The following is a 6,000-nucleotide window of genomic DNA, read 5'->3' as shown; positions in this document are numbered from 1 at the left end:
GCTGTTTCTACCTTAAATTAATACATTGTTTAAATCAATAAATTAGCTAACTGTATCATTTGTATATATACATTTCAGTCACAGATCACTCTAAATTAATGTAGACACATGCATTTTCTTTAAAGCTGCTTTGAAATTATATGTATTTTAAAAAGCATATAAATGTGAATTGAAATGTGAATTTCATTGTATAGTCATTTATTCATGATGCTTTTAAATTTACAAAATTAAATACATTTCGTGCTTTATACTCAATTACTTGTATTTTATTCTATTGTATTGATTTTCTCTTTTATATAAATTACTTCAACACATTATTTGCATACTGAATGTCGTATTTCATGTTTTGTTTCCATTTCCTGTTTAAACACAGTCCGTGCCTTTCTGGTTTATACACTCACGGTTCGTTTTATAACTATTTCTTTCAACATTTTAATATACACGCGAGTATTTAATTATTTTCTGTATATACATAAACTAACACAATCTTAAATCTTTACGTGTGCAGGAGACTTTTATTATTGCGCCTTCTTTCTACCCTTGGCGAATGACCCCGCAGCGCTCAGGTTGATTAACCCGGAAGTACCCACGCGGCTCGACGAGCACTCCGTCCGGTTCTGCGGGCTCAAGGGGAGAAGCGCTGAAGCACCATGGCTCTGTTCTAATCGCGTTTATTAAGAGAAGTGTGATCAACTTACCGGCAATCCGTCACCATCCGCGCCTTAAACATGGACCTCCAGTCAAGAGGCTTGTCCTGGGGGCATCAACTTTGTCAGTAGTAACATCTGAAAACTGTATTTATTATCTTTTCCCCCCATACTGTCACTTTTTCTTGCGTTGCACGCTACATGGGATTTAAACCTAAAGTGTCAGCCGCTAGCCAACACTTATCACTTGAGTAAACCAAATATACCTGTGGGAACCAAGACGCCCTTTGTTAGTAACGAAAAATAAAAAAAGAAACTTTCAAGAAACACGCTGACGAAGTCTTGCCCTCAAGTTTTCCCATTTGTCTGCGGTGCCGGGTGAGTAAATCCTACTGCTTATGCTAACTTTGATAGCCGCGTCTAAACCGATAATCGGAGGGGCCAAGCGGGCCTAGATTGATTCTCACGACGGGTTTAATGTTGATGTGTGGTCAAGTATCAAACATTTTCTTCGTTAAACGCCTTTCTTTTAACTTGTCGCTAGTTATTTTTCCCACTTTACCTCAATGATAAGCCAGTTTTGTATTCCCTGGGCTTTACTTCCCAGGGACTACGCTTTTTTTCAGTGTTACACTATTGCTCATATTTCTGGGAGTCAATCTACTTACATTTGAGGAACATATCAATTTTGGACAGTCCTGTGCCGTCCCGTTTGGGTTTACACGGCCTGTCGGCTGTGGATGGGTTGCTCTCTGGTATTTTAACAGCATTTTTAACCGTTGTCTCGTGTGACGTATGGAAGGAATGTCGCCACGCGCACGTTAGAATAAGTTTGTGCAGCATGTAACGTTAACGTTTTTCCTCAACTTTACCGAAGTCTTACATACGATATAGTTAAACGAACCGGAGACAACTTCACCGACCGTCGGCTTTAACCATGTCATTGATTTAGAGGGGGGTATAGCTAATAAGCTAGTGCGGTGGAATGGGCACTTCCCCTCACGTTTACTGAAGGCCCGGGTTGATTTTATAGTTTTCTCAGATGGTTGTCGAGGTGGGTTTTTCGCGAATGCTATGTGGTGGTGGTTAAATCTTGGCTTGGGAATTAATCTATGTTGTTATGGTACAGATAGTGGAGTGGATGTGAGCGTGTCAGTGCCATATGGAGGCTAGCGCTGTTAGCCACACCGGCAGAGCATCATGGCTGCGGTGTGACACGTCTGTAGGAGCAGCTCGCTGCTTCAGGGAACACAGCGTGCAGAAAACTTGACATTTGGGAAACGTTACCCTTGCTCGGTCTTATTATTATTTCAAATTTTTTTTTATATGTTTGAGTTTAACTTGGTGTTGCAGTATCATGAGGATTTCATAATTGAATCAGCCTGTTTGGTTAATTTCCTCGTGGCTCTGACATATGAATCACCATAGTGGGTTTAGTTGCTTAAAGGGGTAGTTAACCCTAAAATGATTTTTTTTTTTTTTTTTTTTAATTGCGCATACACCCTCTTTTTTTCTGCGGAAAACATGTTATGCAGAATGACAGCCTGTTACCATTTATTGTGTGGTAAAGTATGCAATGGAAGTGAATGTATAATACATGTACTTTTGTGTTAGGCAGAAGAAAGTTATTTATGCTTGAAACATGAAGATGAGTAAATTGTCAACTTAATTTTTTTTTTCATTAAGACTGGTCATAAGTTCATTTAAATGAGAAAGGAGATTGGTCTAATTTGATTCCAAAAACAAAGGCCTAGTTTCACAGACAGAGCTTAGATTAAAGGGTTAGTTCACCCAAAAATGAAAATGTCATTTATTACTCATGCCATTCTACACCCGTAAGACCTTCATTCATCTTTGGAAGACAAATTAAGATATTATGAATAAATTCCATGGCTCAGTGAGGCCTGCATTGACAGCAATGACATTTCCTCTCTCCACATCCATAAAGGTACTAAAAACATATTTATAACAGTTCATGTGCGTTCAATGGCTTTACCTTAATATTATAAAGTGACGAGAATACTTTTTGTGCGGCAAAAAAAACAAAAAAAAACTTTTCAATAATACAGTGATGGGCGATTTCAAAACACTGCTTCAGAGCTTTACGAATCGAATCAATCAAAAATCGATTTAATCAAAGATATCTTAATTTGTGTTCCGAAGATGAATGAAAGCCTTATGGGTGTGGAATGACATGAGGGTGAGACAAAACAGTGGCACTGACATATTTTAAGAAATGTCAGTACAAGTTGCTTTCACCTAAAATGGCTCAAACATGCATTTTAGTCTGGGACTAGCTTAAGCCTCGTCTGTGAAACTGGGGGAAAGCGTCGGCAGCGTCTGTCCAAAGTTGCCCTGACACACCAAACCAATGCTCAACGGCCAAGTAGCACATCCATTCTGTGCCTGTGTAGGATGAAATGCCTGTCCGAAACAGCAGGTGGCAGTAGCTGAAGTGTCAATCATAATGATCAGATGGACCAACGAACTCTGACGCCGATTCAACATGTCGAATCGGGTGGAAAAAAGCTGAAGAGGACCAACTTCAGCCGGCGATGCGGAACACACTAAGAAAATTTAGTCTGCCAACGAAGAAAAACTGCCTGACCGTCTGCTAGTTGTTCAGACGAGTTAAGACAGTCTTAACATAGTAGCTATGTTTATGCAGTTGGCAACAGATAACAATAAAGTCTAAAGTCAAGGTTTATTCAAGAGAGCAGGATGACTGATATAAAGCTATATATTTATAATTAGCCTATTTTAATTAGCCTATTTTAATTAAAGTTTAATAAATTAGAAATAATTTGAATTAAATCTGTTTAAATAAAGACTTAAACTTTAGATGGCAACTTCTTAATCATGTAATCGTGTTACAATATTTTCACAGATAAATTGTTTAAAAAATATGAATTTAAAACGAAGTAAATACTAACCAACAGAACAGTCAGCAATCTGGTAGGTTTGTGCACACAGGGAATCATAAATAAAGACAAGGAAACTAATTTTACATGCAGCAAGAAAATGACATGAATATAACCTAGTGGACAACTGGATATAGCACAGCATAGCTTAAAATCAAGGGTTTAAAGTGTCTCCAGTGACTCTCCTGCCCACATTCAATTTGCACGGACCAACCATCACACACAGAGACCACGTGTTTTTATGCAGGCTCCAAAAGCACATTTCAACAAATATTGGCTGATGTATTGGCCTTTGATATTTGTTAACCGCTAGTAATTTTTTTAACCGTTAGGGGTGTAACGATACACTCAGCTCACGATACGGTACGTATCCTGATATGGAATTCACAATACAATACGTATCACGATATTTTGAACAAAATGAAACTGAAATTAAAATAAGATTTATTTAAAAAACATTAACAAATTTCAATAATTTTCCTTGTACATACAAGATCACATTTCAAGGTTTAATAAACCTTCTGTAGCCTATTCAAATTAACAGCTGAATAGGTCTGTCTGTCACTGAAAAAAAAAATGTTAAAATTAACATGAACTTAGAATTAAGAATCCTAAGAGACCGTTCACATATCGCTTCTAAAAATGCGTGGAAGGCGCGGCCGCGCCGCTTCTCCTTTCCAAAGCGCTTGCGCTCCCGTGGCGTCGGTCGTTACTATGCAACCATGAACCGCGCTCGCCAAGAGGATCAGGAAGTTTCGGCAAGGATAAATTGATTTCTAGCCCTTGCATTAGCTTTACTTATAGATATAAAAACACCTTGTACAGCTATGATCAGCTGTTCGGCTGAGATTTTGATATTTTGTCACGGAAAGGCCATAGCTGATCAGTTGGTTCTTGTCACATGACCTGCGGTGCGCTTGCGTCATTCTGAAAAGTTGCGAATTTTTCATCTCGATGCGTCTGGAAAACGCAGCGCATGCGCGTCACGACCGTTTTGCTTCCATTGTGAGCACGCATGCCGCATGGCTACATTTGAAATAACTGACTTGCACGCGGAAAAGACGCAATATGTGAACGGCCCCACAGAACTTTGTTAAAGCAAGATATCGCAAGAATCTTTTGCTTTTCTGTGAGCACAGCTGTTGCTGTGCACTGCGGTGAAAGAAAGCCACGACTTTTCTCACGCGACCAATCAATAGACTGACTCGAAATGTTTAAACCTGCTTGTAAGTTTCGATGTGTGCGCGAAACACTTACTGAACTAGAGAGCTGATTGAGACACACCCTTAATATGCGGTGACAACACGGCTTCTTTCACTGCTACTTCCATGTTGCAGAGTAGGTCACGTCGGCAGCTCAACCAATAAGATTAAACTTCCGTCATATCGTAAAAGTATCGCCATCACTCTACGATGCATATCGTAACATTTTTGCATCACGAAATTTCGTACTGCTATATATATTTACACCCCTAGTAACCGTGCAACTCTATATGTGCAGCCTGCACATTCACTTGTATTTTTTTTTTTTTTTGCTAATCAGTTAAACCACTCTGACCTGGGCCTTAATTTCAGTTGAAAAAGGAAATGGTGCTGGAGCAACAATAATAAACTACTGGAAACAGCATTCATAACTTTTGGAGAGAAATAGCGCAGACACAGGACAAGGATGAAACTTTCAAGTGCGCATGTGTCGAGAGTGCTATGTGATTAATCGGATTCACAATTAAATTGCAATGTGAGCATGCATGATTTCTAAACTGCAGAAAGCACAATTTTTCTGCTAGCCCCTCAGTGTGCAATCTAAATGCACAGAAATAGGGAAGGTGAATTCAGGACTGGTTAAGGACTTGGCCAAAATATCAACATTTGTGGTTTGGGAATATTTTGCATGCAGGAGAGATGTGTCCTAGATCCAGGGAACTATCAAACTATAGACCCATTTGTAGCAGACGTCACAGTTCCGTCACTTGCAGCTACGCGCGCATAGTGGTGGCAGAAAAATAGAGGTAACAAGTGGAGGAAAATGTGCAAAATCCACAGAATAGGAGAGAAATGTTTTGTGTCTTTGGATATCAGAATTGGAATGCAAAAAAATAGTATTAATTTTTATAGAATACCATCGTTGAAGCTACACACAGATGTTTGTTGCAAGTCACAGACTGGACTGATGAAACCTGCAATGATTAGTCTACAATCAAAACAATAATTTGATGTAAACAGTCTACACAATATTTGGTTCATAAGACATGCATAGCAGTTACTGCATGAAATAATATTTAAACCAATAATATTTTACATATAACTTTTAAACAGCCTATAACATTTTAATTTCACAATCCTGAATTTTTATATTTACCGTTTCGAACATTAATATTCGCAATTGTGAGTTTATATCAATTATATCAAAAAGCTCATGCTTGCTTGACTTGA

General features: G+C 38.6%; 1 protein-coding gene across 3 annotated transcripts in view; it reads left to right on the top strand.

Moving 5' to 3' along the window:
* Positions 1-603: 603 nt before the first annotated feature.
* Positions 604-6,000, top strand: part of eif4g1a (eukaryotic translation initiation factor 4 gamma, 1a) — a 38,215-nt gene continuing 32,818 nt past the window's right edge. For all 3 annotated transcript variants that reach the window (XM_067364238.1, XM_067364239.1, XM_067364237.1), the window contains exon 1: positions 604-1,025. The gene's annotated coding sequence lies outside the window, so the exon portion shown is untranslated. The remainder of the gene's footprint in view (positions 1,026-6,000) is intronic.

This window comes from Chanodichthys erythropterus, chromosome 16, assembly GCF_024489055.1.
Source record: "Chanodichthys erythropterus isolate Z2021 chromosome 16, ASM2448905v1, whole genome shotgun sequence".
Classification (NCBI taxonomy): domain Eukaryota; kingdom Metazoa; phylum Chordata; class Actinopteri; order Cypriniformes; family Xenocyprididae; genus Chanodichthys; species Chanodichthys erythropterus.
This window is presented reverse-complemented; position numbering and strand designations above follow the sequence as displayed.